Here is a 12,409-nt window from a genome sequence, read left to right as displayed (position 1 = left end):
CGTGTAACGCCTGCCTGTATACCAACTCAGCCGCAGATGACTGCAGGTCCTCTTTGGGAGCTGCTCAGAACCCCAGCAGGACCTATGGGAGACACTTGTCTGTCAGGGAGGCCCTCATAGCAGCTTTTAAGAGTAGTGAAACCACTTGCATGGGCATTGGACTGTGGGTAATACACTGTGGTGTGATGTAGCCTAATGCTGAGATTCTCGGCCATCGCAGCCCATAGAGTCATTGAGAAATACAGCACAGAAACAGGCCCACCAGCTCATCTAGTTTATGCCCAAACCATTTAAACAGCCTACTTCCATCAACCTGCACTGGGACTATAGCTCTCCAAACTATCCAAATTTCTCTTAAACGTTGCATGCACCATTTGTGCTGGCAGCTCATTTAACACTCACACAACTCTCTGAAATAAGCAGTTTCCCCTCATGTTCCCCTTAAACTTCTCACCTTTCACCCTTAACCCATGACCTGTGGTTATAGTCCCAAGCAACAGTGGAAAAAGACTGCTTGCATTTACCCTATTTATACCTCTCATAATTTTGAAAACCTCTATCAAATCTCCTCACAATTTTTTACATTCTGAAGAATACAGTCGTAACCTATTGATCCTTTCCTATAACTCCGGTCCTCCAGACCTGGCAACATCCTTGTAAAATGTCTGATATGATTTAGGGACCGCAGTCAGTGAGGAAATATCATATGGGAGAAACTCAGGTGCTGATGAATGCCCGAGCTACATCTGTGGCCGTTGTCGATGCTAGAGGGATGACCACCGGCCACCTGGTGGTACGGTCCAGTTGGCCAGTGCTGGTGTGAGTGGGGGAAAGAAGACCAAAAAAGTTTCACATTGACATGGTCAAACCGTCACTCAGGGACCTCAAAAGGTGCCAATGGTGCCTGAACATGATGGTTAATTTTTGCCCTCTGGCACTCCACACAGGCTGCAGTCCAATCATGTACATCCTTTCTAAGGCTGTGCCACAACACTTTAGTACAACCAGTTTCTGTGAGGCCTTCCTGCCCGGATGTGAGAGGTCATGTATGGAGTCAAAAACAGTCCGCCTCCATTTTGCCGGCACTATGGGGCAAAGGTGATCAGTTGAGGCTTTGCATAGGAAAGAAACCCCAGCTTCCCTGAGCATAATGTCAGCCAACTGCAGGCCCATGACTGCTGTTCGGTAAGCCTGGACCTCTGGGCCTTTAGTTTATTGCTGCTATGCTGGCATAGTCAACCCCTATGTGTATGGCCTCACAAATAGTTTTTTTAGTAGTTCGGGGTGGTGGGAAATCCATACTTTTGATGAGAGGGTTTTTGCACCTTCTGCGGAAATGTGATGGCTGAGAAAGTCGATGAGTGACAACCCAAACTGGCATTTAGCAGGGTTAATAATCAACCCGTGTTAGCTTAAGCATTTGAAAAGTGTGCAGAGATGAGATACATGTTCAGATTTGGATGCACTGGTGACAGGTTGTCATCCAGGTAAACAAAAAAAAATCTAAGTCTTTTAATACAGAGTCCATAAGCCGTTGGAAAGTCTGTGCTACATTTTTCAGCCCAAATGCATGCGGAGAAACTCAGAAGGCGCAATTTAGAAAGCAACAAAATATCAATGCACTTAGTTCTTCCAAGTATTGGGAAGGGGGCAGCTCGGCTCTCCTTGAAAAATTAGGCTTTATTTTTATAACCAAATCAATAGATATTTACCCGCTTCCCATCCAATGCCCGTAGATCATAAGTAAATGAAAATTTAACAAAAATGCAGATGCTAGAAATCTGAAATTAAAAAAAAAACGGAATCACTGTAAAATCTCAGCCAGTCAGGTAGCATTTATTGAAAGAGAAACTGTCATTGTCTTGGAACTGAGATCCAGCTAGCATTTTCTGTTTCTATTCCAGATTATAAGGCTTCATTTTCCTTTGAAAAGGCCTTCTTACAAAATGTTTTTATTCCATTTTTTTTTCCACCAGCATTCCCATTTCACGAAGACATCCCAGTGTATTTCAGTATGTTCTTATAATTTATGCTTACTGTTTCCTTTCTGTTCAGTCTCACATGGGCACACACTTCAGCTCTGTGCTTATATTTCCTCTTGTGCTTTCCTTGACAAGCTCTATGCCAAACAGTGCTCTTATTCACCGATGCTTCTCTTAGGGTTCACTTCCCTTCATCACAATTGGACTTCCTTTTCTTCCCATTTCCATCAACATGCATTCTCTCTCACTTCCCTACTTTTCAGTGCAAACCAGTCTTGACATTTTATTCTGTTACAGTGATACTTTTCCCACTCTACCTACTGTTCTTGCAACAATGATTGTTAACATTGTATCTTGACGTATAAGAATTGTAATGGGAGCTTTGGAATTGCCAAATTTTCCGAGAGCTTTGTTGTCTGTTTTGAAGCAATTAATCAACTTCATTTCGCTTTCTTTGTTGGCATATGGACAGAATAAATACATAACCATCCAAATTATATGGCAATTAAAATCATTGCAGAAGAGCATTTGAGAATAGTTTGATTATCATTTTCACCAGCTTTGGGTGAGGGAATCATGAACTGTGTCTGTATCGAGCCAGATGGTTTTCAGGAAGTTATGAGACACAATCGTTGGTGAGACCACATTTTTTTTTGTCTAGACAGAAAAATTCATTGGAAAATTTGTCAGTTCCTTTACTCTGGAACATGTTCAGAGAAAGAGAGATCTGCTTTGGAGTCCTAAATGTGGCTGAGTTCCCTTATTTAAATATTTTAATAAGGCCCCTACCTGTTTTAAATGGAAACATTCACCTTGTAAATTGAAATTGGTTTAAAAAGCCTCATTTTTGAAAGCACAACCATTTATTAGCTGTTCTACAGACCAGAAATTGAGACACAAACAAACGCGCCTACATCTACCCCCTTTATATTAAATTTACTTTAACAACCTTACTTGGTTGGAAATTATCTATATCAAATGTCGTTAGAACGTTGGCAGTGGTGAAAAGATTTCAAGACTAGAAAGTCACAAGATTGATCATTACTTTGTGCAAGAATATTGAAAATTAAATTCAATTTTGCTCAGCAAATATGAACTACAATTATAAGTGACATTAAAACATATGCTACATCAATAGCACTCCGATGCAACGTTATTTGCTTTTTTTATGCTGGAAGCTTAGAAGCAGACATTTAAAGGTTAAATAATGAGAATTTTTTATGTTGCCTGGAGGACTTTACATTGTCTTGTAAATCCCAATTTGATGGCTAATAGCCATTTTATTACAAATACCAATATGTATGATTAAAACTAAATGTGCAGCTCAATCTGTTGCAGATTAACCATCTAAATGGAACAGGTGAAAGGTTGAAAAGCTGAAAAATTGCCTCATGCATTAGTTATTGGCTTCTTGTAAACCGCAATCCACCACATTTATCTTTCCTTTGCTGTTAAGAATTAATGACCAAGAAGGAAATACATTATCTGGTAGCATAATCAGATAGGGTCCAGTGTTCCTAGCTAAGTAGATGCTTCCCACTGGTCTCAATTGGCCTCAATACCCTTGAATCAGGGATGATGAAAAACCCATATTTCTCACTCTATATTGGGAAGTCCATATCCATGGATACTAGATGAGGATAGGGTCAGGTTCACTGATAATACAAATTGTACATTATGCAAAATGGCCTCCTGAAGCTGATCGTCTACCTCAGAAATAAGAGCAACCAATAGGGATGATAACAAAACACAATTGAAATCTGTGACTCTCATACCCAAGAATGATCAGTATCTTTTGCAGTGGCAGATATTCAGGAAAGAGGGAAAGCGAGCTTTGTTAACCATACTAAGGCAAATTGCCAAAACCTTAAGACTGTGCTAAAAAGATTAGAGGATTATGGGCTCAGAACATAATGCGACAGCTGTGAATTCTTTATAATCTAGCATCATTTACAGTGGTCACACGATTGATGCACAAAGATTACACAAGTGTGCTGAGAAAATTCAAGCAGTGGTGGATGCCCCAAGGCCAAGGGATGAGTTACAGTTGTGTTTGTCAGTTATTAAAACAGGTTCCTGCCAAACCTGGCTACTGTGCTCTACCCCATAAACTTAATATTACAGGTCAGGAAGGAATGGCAATTGTCAAAGCAGTGTGAGGTGGTTTTGCAAAAGATAAAAGAAATGGTGACATCAGACACTGTACTCATACATTATGATCCACACTGTCCAGTGAAGTTTGCCTGTGATGTCTCGCCTTTGTGGGCTAGGTGCAGTTATGTCATCTGAAACAAAGAGGTTCCATGTCTCACTCCTGGACATGCAGTCCTGGTGAGGGACTACAGAGGTGATCAACAGTGGATACTTGGAAAGATTAAGGACAGAACTGGACCACTCCTTACACAATGGAGATTGCGGTTGATGCCATCAGGAGTTGGCACAATGATCAGTTGAGGAAAGCAGAGTCAATCGTTGGTGAAGAAAGGTGTCCACAGCTGTCTGAACCACTCCCTGCAGTCCCACAGTCAACTCTACAACCACCACAGAGGAGGGCCCAGAAAGTGAGATTGTTTCACTGCCACAAGTCTCTCCTGCCAAGCAGAGTGTCCTAGATCCCCACCCTACCCCTCCGGTCAGGAAAGATGTTATCCCACAAGAGTAAAAACCCTCCACAGTGATTAAATCTTTAGCCCTGAATGGGACGGTTTAAAATTTACTCTGCTGTGGATATCTCTATAGTACTTTTATTATGTAGTACATCACATATTATATGCATTCTGCATTGAGTTGGAGTTTATAGCAAAACAGGAAAACATGTTTGTGTATTTACCGCTTCAGTAATATTTGAGTAACATTGTAAATATATTGTTTGATTAAGCATTCATTTTCATAATTTATTACAGATTATATGTACAAAATACTTGAATGGCATATATCATTACACCATCAAGTCATGAGTATGCGCTTCACTAAAGTAAAAACTAAGCATATATGGTATCCTGGGCTCCTGTGTTTTTCTTTCTTTTGATGAGTTTCAAAACATAAACACTTCTGCCTCCTGGATTTGCATCCATATAAAATGAAAGTTTACTTTCAGTTTCCAGTCAGACTCCAAAAAAGAGAATCCTTGCTGTCTTTAATGATAGAAGGATGTAAAACATTTGAGGATGTTCAGCCACATTAAAGTTGCTTTGTGAACATAAATTGCTCTTCTATTATTTCTAGATCAAAATAGCATCACTTGAGTTTCCTTATTTCATTAATGGAAAGCTTTACAAGAACTAATATTTGGGAAACCTATTAGCAGACGAACATATATTTCGAAATCTGTCATAAAGACTCATTATATTTGAAATAGCAAGCGCAGCTCCATGAAATCGTGACCCAAGCATGTCTGTAGGAGCTTTGAGTTTCTCGCAGCATGGTTTTAATAGCAGCCTGAAAATCATCAGATTCCTTATTATAAAATATAGTTCAATATCTGGTAAAAGAACAAAGACTGCAACGTGTTGCTGTAATTGTTAAATAGCTCAGCTTCTAGGCAAGCGGTGAGATGAAAGAAGAATTTTCATGAGTTTCCCTGCTGATTATCAATTATTTATCTGGCTACTTTTGAGGTACTGAAGTTATAACCTCCAGGCCATGACAATGAAACTTTGTGTCTATACTTTGGTGCATTTCCTTTCAGGATAAGAGAAAGTGGACCTTTTTTCAAACGGCTAAATGAAACACGATTGTTGAGCTTCCTCAGAGGATATGCAACAAAAAGAAGTTGCTGTATTAGTTGATGCAGCATTGCATGGAAAACTAAATCAATACGCATATATGTATGAAATAGATAAAAAGGCAGAGAGAGGAAATAAATAGAAAAAGAGGTTCCCACTAAGAACACATCTCACTATCACCAAGCAATTGATGGCACTGACAAGCAGCCTTGGATAAATTATTCCTGTCTGATGGTAAATGAAAGCGGGGCAAAAAAACATCAATTTTGTTCACTGAAGCAAGGAATTGATATATCGCACAGATGTCATGTCTTTAATATAGAATTTCAAGACGGGACAGCAGAAGTTTCCAGTATAGCGCCATGTTTTATTCGTGCATTTTTGAATTGTTTGAAAACCGTGTGATTATTCCAATTTCCATTTCACAATTACACGTTAAATTACGTGGCCTCGGCTTGTTGAGGGGATCCTTGATGTCGCTTAATGACAGTGGCCGAAGAAAGCGATGTGCGAGGAAGCGGAAGCAAGGCAAGCAAGAGGGGTCCGTGCTAGTCCGCGTCTGTGCATACGTTTTTACAGAGGCATGGCTCAGCAACGGAATTTCGGATGCTGCCATTCAGCTGTATAGGCTCGTCTTGTTTCGAGCAGATAGAGATGCAGCTCTCTCCGGTAAGATTCGCGGTGGTGGCTTGTGTGTTTACGTCAATACGGAATGGTTCAAGAATTCTGACCTGGTTTCCAGATACTGCTCATCGCTAGTGGAGTTTGTGACTGTTAGATGCAGACCAATTTATTTACCACGGGAATTCACCACTGTAATTATAGTTGGTGTCTACATTCCCCCCAGCGCTAATGCTAAGGAGGCGCTCTGTGAACTGTATGGGGCTATTAGCGAACTGCAGAACGCACACCCTGATGGACTGTTTATTGTCGCTGGAGATTTTAATCACACTAACCTTAAGTCAGTGCTCCCCAGATTCCATCAGAACGTGGACTTTGCAATGAGGGGGAGAATGCGTTGGATCTTGTTTACACAAACACTCCCGACGTGTACCGGGTGGAGTCCAGCCCCCACCTCCGTTACTCAGACCACAGTTCTGTTATGCTAATCCCAGCATACAGACCGCTCGTCAGGCGCTCCAGACCAGTTCAGAAGCAGGTGAAAACCTGGCCAGCAGGAGGCATCTCTGCTCTCCAAGACTGCTTTGACACACTGACTGGCACATGTTCAGGGAGGCTGCAACCGATGGCGACTCTACCAACTTAGAGGAGTACACGGCATCAGTGACTAGCTACATCAGCAGGTGCATCGATGACGTCACCGTGGCCAAGACCATCACTACACGCGCTAACTAGAACCCATGGATGACCGCGGAGGTGTGTGCGCTGCTGAGGACCCGTGACTCCGCCTTCAGAACAGGCGACAAGGCAGACGTAACAACAGCGAGGGCCAAGCTGTCCCGAGCCGTCAGAGAGGCAAAGTGTGCACATGCCCAGTGAATCCACAGCCACTTCCAGGACAGTGGAGACACACGGTGCATGTGGAAGGGCATTCAGGAGATCACTAACTACAGGACATCACCTGACTGTGTAGGCGATGCCTCCCTCCCAGATGTGCTGAACAACTTCTACGTTCGGTTTGAGGCAGATGATGACGTGGCGGCAAGGAAGACCACCCCTCCTCCAAGTGACCAGGTGCTTATGTCTTACTGTGGCCGATGTGAGGAGAACCCTGTGTAGGGTCAACCCACGGAAGGCTGCTGGACCAGACAATACTCCTGGCAGAGTGCTTAGAGGATGTGCAGACCAGCTAGCAGATATTCTCACTGACATCTTCAACATCTCCCTGAGCAGCGCCGTCATTCCTACATGCTTCAAGGCCGCCACCATCGTCCCCGTGCCGAAGAAGTCTTCAGTGTCCTGCCTCAATGAGTACCGTCCCGTTGCACTCACATCCATCGTCATGAAGTGTTTCAAGAGGCTCGTCATGAGGCACATCAAGTCCCTGCTGCCCCCCTCACTGGACACCCTGCAGTTCACGTACCGTCCCAACCGTTCAACAGACGATGCCATTGCCATCACCCTCCAACTGGCCTTAACCCACCTGGACAAAAAAGACACATACGTTCGAATGCTGTTCATAGACTTCAGTTCAGCATTCAACACAATCATTCCTCAGAAACTGATTGGAAAGCTGAGCCTACTGGGCCTGAACACCTCCCTCTGCAACTGGATCCTCGGCTTCCTGACTGGGAGATCTCAGTCAGTCCAAATTGGTAGCAGCATCTCCAACACCATCACACTGAGCACAGGGGCCCCCCAGGGCTGTGTGCTCAGTCCACTGCTGTTCACTCTGCTAACCCACGACTGTGCTGCAACACACAGCTCAAAGCACATCATCAAGTTCGCCGATGACATGGCCGTGGTGGGTCTCATCAGCAAGAACGATGAGTCAGCATACAGAGAGGAGGTTCTGCAGCTAATGGTCTGGTGCACAGCCAACAACCTGTCTCTGAATGTGAACAAAACAAAAGAGATGGTTATTGACTTCAGGAGGACATGGACCGACCACTCTCTGCTGAACATCGATGACTCCTCCGTAGAGATCGTTAAGAGCACCAAATTTCTTGGTATTCACCTGGCGGAGAATCTCACCTGGTCCCTCAACACCAGCTCCATAGCAAAGAAATCCCAGCAGCATCTCTACTTTCTGCGAAGGCTGAGAAAAGTCCATCTCCCACCCCCCATTCTCACTACATTCTACAGAGGTTGTATTGAGAGCATCCTGAGCAGCTGCATCACTGCCTGGTTCGGAAATTGTACCACCTCGGATCGCAAGACCCTGCAGCGGATAGTGAGGTCAGCTGAGAAGATCATCGGGGTCTCTCTTCCCGCCATTACAAACATTTACACCACATGCCGCATCTGCATTATGAAGGATCCCACGCACCCCTCATATAAACTCTTTTCTCTCCTGCCATCTGGAAAAAGGCACCAAAGCATTTGGGCTGTCATGACCAGCCTATGTAATAGTTTCTTCCCCTAAGCCATCAGACTCCTCAATACACAGACCCTGGCTTGACACCAACCTACTGCCCTCTACAGTGCCTACTGTCTTGTTTATTATTTATTATTATTTATTGTAATGTCTGCACTGTTTTGTGCACTTTATGCAGTCCTGCATAGGTCTGTAGTCTAGTGTAGCTTTTGTGTTTTTTCTTACGTAGTTCAGTGTAGTTTTTGTATTGTTTCATGTAGCACCATGGTCCTGGAAAACGTTGTCTCATTTTTACTATGTTCTGTACCAGCAGATATAGTTGAAATGATAATAAAAAGTGACTTGACTTGACAATTCATCTTCTGCATTTAACCATATAACCATATAACAATTACAGCACAGAAACAGGCTATCTTGGCCCTTCTAGTCCGTGCCAAACGTTTACTCTCACCTAGTCCCACCGACCTGCACTCAGTCCATAACCCTCCATTCCTTTCCTGTCCATATAGTTATCCAATTTAACTATAAATGACAACACTGAACCTGCCTCAACCACTTCTGCTGGAAGCTCATTCCACACATCTACCACTCTCTGAGTAAAGAAGTTCCCCCTCATGTTACCCCTAAACTTTTGACCTTTAACTCTCAACTCATGTCCTCTTGTTTGAATCTCCCCTACTCTCAATGGAAAAAGCCTATCCACGTCAACTCTATCAATCCCCCCGCAATTTTAAATGCCTCTATCAAGTCCCCCGTCAACCTTCTACGCTTCAAAGAATAAAGACCCAACTTGTTCAACCTTTCTCTGTAACTTAGGAGATGAAACCCAGGTAACATTCTAGTAAATCTCCCCTGAACTCTCTCTATTTTGTCGACATCTTCCCTATAATTCAGTGACCAGAACTGTACACAATACTCCAAATTTTGGCTTTACCAATCCCTTGTACAATTTCAACATTACATTCCAACTCCTATACTCAATGCTCTGGTTTATAAAGGCCAGCATACCAAAAGCTTTCTTTCTGTCCTCCTCCGGTTCAGATGCAAAGCGTCCTGCTGGAACAGGTCCCATCTTCCCTGGAAAACTGCCCAATTATCTATAAATCTGAACCCTCCTGCACCATGTCTTCAGCCACGTGTTGATCTGTGCTATCTTACTATTTCTACACCCACCTGCACGTGGCACTGGTAGCAATCCTGGAGGTCCTGTCCTGTAACTTGGTGCCTAACTCCCTAAACTCACCTTTCAGGACCTCCTCACTCTTCCTACTCACATCATTGGTCCCTACATGGACCACGACATCCGGCTGCTCACCCTCCCTCTTGAGAATACTGAGAACTCGATCCGAGATATCGCAGACTTTGGCACCAGGGAGGCAACAGACCATCTGGGATTCTTGATCTCTTCCACAGAACCTCTTATCTGTCCCCCTAACTATCGAATCCCCTATCACTACTGCTCTTCTCTCTCCCTCCTTCCCTTCTGAGCTGAGGGTCCCGTCTCAGTGCCAGAGACGCAACCACTGCAACTTGTCCCTGGTAGGTCATCCCCACCAACAGTATCCAAACCGATGTACATATTATTCGTGGGAACAGCCACAGGGGTGCTCTGCTCATTCTGTCTGTTCCCCTTCCCCCTCCTGACAGTCACCTAGCTACCTGTCTCCTGACTCTTAGGGGTGACTATCTCCCTGTAACTCCTCTCTATTTCTGCCTCTGCCTCCCGAATGATCCGAAGTTCATCCAGCTCCAGCTCCAGTTCCCTAACTCAGTTTGTCAGGAGCTGCAGCTGGACACACCTTTCACTTTGTTACCCTTTTCTGAAACAAACATCGCACTATTCTACATAGTATTTTCAATCTGTTGGTATCTAAATGAGACAGATAATATAACAACATCAATCAATAAATGGAAGTTTTCAAAATAAGTGACTCCAGGATCCTCTTTATTCATTTATACATGGCCCTTAATTATTCAATTGTATCCTTTTATCAACATTGCAATTTTCCATTTACTACCTCCCGAGTCATTGGTGTAAGTAAAAAAAATACCCAATAAAAAATTATATTTCTTCAGAGCCATCTTATATGTCCTTGGTTTTGCTGGTGACTTTCATTGTGAAATGTTGTATAAAGTTTAAGAACGAAGGAGCCAGCTGACAAGCAAATATTGCAATTTTGATGTCTATATTTGAGTTGAGTAGATTTATCTCCAGTCAGTTTTTATAGTTGGAGCAACGCACTTTACTCAGGCTCTCATCCACTTCAGCTCTATAATGGACATAAATTTCAGAAAGAGTATAACCCACTTTTAGCTGGTGCTTTCACTATTCATAAAGAACAGGAAACAGGAACGAGGGCATGACTTCCCATGGACAACAAAAAATGGAAATGCCACCAAGGCCACTCCCAATAATGCTAAAACTACTATGACATAAAACAGACAACACTTCTATAGATATAACAAATTCCCCATTAGCTTCTGCTTGTTTGGATATGTTGAAACATTCATGCACTCACAACCCTAGTTCTGGTCATAAAGCAGCGCACGTTCCTGACTACTGGCTTTCCCAATCTTCAGCCCAGGCGTAGCTTGTTATTCACTGAACAGTGATATTTCACTACTTACAAGCACAAATTATCAAAAGCATTCCCTTTATTTATTTCACACATAAGCTGTGTGCAACCTCAAGTCTATGTTAGAAAAAACACCTTGAGTGTGTATAACAACTTTGAATTTGAAACAGCAACAAAAATAAAAGCACCTTTCATACGTTTTGATCACAGTCATTTTTGTCACTTACCACTCGGCCTTCTGGTCCCATTGGCCCAATCGGACCAGGCCGTTCCTAGTGGGAAAAAAAACCAGCAATGTTTAAAAAAAATAGAATTTAATGCTCCCTGAAAATGTAATTTCCATGTATTTACTGAACTCAGGGATAAAAAATCCATGGTACAATACAAGGCAGTTTCTTCAGTAAGAGCATAGTGAGTAGTTAAACTATGTAAATACAAATTAATTCATTAATATCCCAATTTTCCACCAAATAATGTCATCGTATTAGTGAGCTTTTGTCCCTTTTTGAGATGGAGCTGATGTATATTGTCAGCTGTGCTTTGTCCTCTTTATTAGGAATTCAAGGTAAAGTCCAGGGCCCTCAAAGCAAAGAAAAATTCTGTTTAAAAGCATTTCATTTGTAAGAGAACACAAGAGAAGCATCAGTTTAATGTCTCAAGAAAGTACAGATTAAAGTAATATTGTGAGTTTTCATTTTCGTGTGGAGGATGTTTGAGCCTTCGTAATTCAGAAAGATCATGTGAAAAAAGTTTGGGTGAATATAAAATAAAATAATTAAGCCAGAGATGACAAAATACTTGAGAAGAGATTAAAGCTGTCAATGAAAGATCAGAAAAGCTTTGACTATGAGAAGAAAAACTTTTAACTGCTTCTGAGATGAGCCCACAGACCCAAAGATAGGAATGCTATTTTCCTAGAATGAACACTGAAGAAAGAGGGAACTACTGACCTCATTATGGAAACATGGAAACACAAGAGCTGAATTCCAAAGATGAAATGAAAGTAATTGTCCCTGGCATCAAGACAATATTTGATTGATTATTGTATTAAGGAGCCATGTCTAAACTGAAGTCAATGTAAATCAGGAGGAAAATCCACTTGTGTTTGGAACTATACAGCCACAGAAC

General features: G+C 42.4%; 1 pseudogene; it reads right to left on the bottom strand.

Annotated features, from left to right (window-relative positions):
* The window catches only part of LOC134346864 (collagen alpha-1(IX) chain-like), a 134,555-nt pseudogene that overhangs the window by 84,432 nt on the left and 37,714 nt on the right, over window positions 1–12,409 (bottom strand).

Source organism: Mobula hypostoma, chromosome 1 (genome assembly GCF_963921235.1).
Source record: "Mobula hypostoma chromosome 1, sMobHyp1.1, whole genome shotgun sequence".
Lineage (NCBI taxonomy): Eukaryota > Metazoa > Chordata > Chondrichthyes > Myliobatiformes > Myliobatidae > Mobula > Mobula hypostoma.
The sequence above is the reverse complement of the archived record's forward strand: the minus strand, read 5'-3'. Positions and strand labels throughout refer to the sequence as shown.